Consider the following 1,827-nt stretch of genomic DNA (forward strand, 5'->3'; position numbering starts at 1 on the left):
TAATTCTTGTTTTAATATTTCAAGATATTGATTCAAGTTAATGCTCTTATTCAGAGGAGGAATAGACCCTGCCTAAGAGTAAATTTGTCATAATTAAGCGGAGTTAATTGGGGTAACAGGATTTTTCCAGATTAGGGTGAAACCTAATAAGGGGATCTATAGATCGAGTTAATGCAATCCTAGGGAATTAATTAGAAAAAGATTTTAGTTATTAAACCTAGGGTTAAATGTTGTTAGTCTAGAGAGAGATAATAATATAACTTAGGGATTTCTACGGATCAAGTCGAATGAATAAATCGTCCGATTCAGAGTCAAATAACAAGTGAAGTCTAGGTGGATTTTTCCTTAGGTATTGTCTTAATCAACCGAGTTTTCCAAAAAGTATTTTCCCTAAATTTCTTTTCTATGATTTCCTAGTTTAATTAATTAGTTAGATAAACAAAACCCTTTTTAATTTTTAGGTTAGATAATAAAAAGAAAGTTAATACTAGTACATTTAGTTCCTTTGGTTTCGACAATCCGGCCTTGCTGAAACTATACTACTGTTCGATAGGTACACTTGCCTCCATCGTGATAATAGTTAATTTCAAGAACGATTCATTATAAATATTTAAAACTTGTCACGAATATCACGTACCAAGTTTTTGGCATTGTTGCCGGGGAACTAAGATATTAGGAACACTTGATTTTTATTACTTTAGACATTTACTTTTACTGCAATTTAAATTTTATTCTAATTTTTACTAGTTCCTTTTTTCCCTTATTCTGGCAGGTTCCTATAGCTTATGACTAGAAGAAACCCGTCGGGACCACTACTTTTTGATAGTGTGATCGATCGCACAGTTCGCAGAAACCAAAGAGAAATTAGGCGAAGCTTAAGATACACAGAGGGCGAGCGAGAGGATGATATTCAAACCACAACCGAGGAAATGGCTGAAATTCAGGAAAACCTAATACCTCCTGCGATTGATGTTAATCCAGTAAATCAGAATCTTGCTCCACGCACTATGTATGATTATGCTAAACCTACTTTAATAGGAACTGAATCAAGTATAGTTAGACCTGTTATTGCTGAAACCTAACACAATTCAAATGATACAACGGTTTGTTCAGTTTGATGGTTTGTAGGATGAGGATCCAAATACTCATTTGGCAAATTTCCTAGAGTTTTGCGATACATTTAAAATCAATGGTGCTTTTGACGATGCCATACGTCTTCGGTTGTTTCCCTTTTCATTGAGAAACAAGGCTAAACAGTGGTTGAACTCGTTACCACGAGGGTCAATTACTACTTGGGAACAAATGATCGAAAAGTTTTTATTAAAATATTTTCCACCAGCTAAAATAGCAAAATTACGTAATGATATCTCCTCTTTTGTGCAGATGGATTTAGCAACACTTTACTATGCATGGGAGAGATACAAGGACCTCTTGAGACGATGCCCTCACCATGGGTTAGCACTCTGGCTACAGGTTCAAACGTTTCATAATGGTCTAAATCCCTCAACTAGACAAATGGTTGACGCAACCGCTAGTGGAACTATCAATAACAAAACACCTGAAGAGGCTTACGAATTTATAGAAGAAATGTCATTGAAAAACTACCAGTGGCAAGTCATGAGGACAAAGCTAACAAAAGCAGCAGGCATTTTCAACATCGATTCGGTCACCATGCTCTCAAATCAGGTAGAACTTTTAAATAGAAAACTTGATGGCTTCCTTGGTTCTTCACAGGTTCACCCAGTAATGCAATGCGAAGCAAGCGGAGGATCGAGCAATTCAGAATATCCACCCTATGGCCACAACATGGAGAATGAGCAGTTAAAT

The 1,827-nt window shown here is 36.1% G+C and overlaps 1 non-coding gene across 1 annotated transcript; it reads right to left on the reverse strand.

The window, feature by feature from the left end:
• Positions 1-1,349: 1,349 nt before the first annotated feature.
• LOC128288285 (small nucleolar RNA R71) lies at positions 1,350-1,457 on the reverse strand. Its single transcript, XR_008278720.1, has one exon. It is a non-coding gene; the product is annotated as a small nucleolar RNA R71 (small nucleolar RNA).
• Positions 1,458-1,827: the final 370 nt, after the last annotated feature.

Source organism: Gossypium arboreum, unplaced genomic scaffold (assembly GCF_025698485.1).
Source record: "Gossypium arboreum isolate Shixiya-1 unplaced genomic scaffold, ASM2569848v2 Contig00190, whole genome shotgun sequence".
In the NCBI taxonomy this organism is placed as follows: domain Eukaryota; kingdom Viridiplantae; phylum Streptophyta; class Magnoliopsida; order Malvales; family Malvaceae; genus Gossypium; species Gossypium arboreum.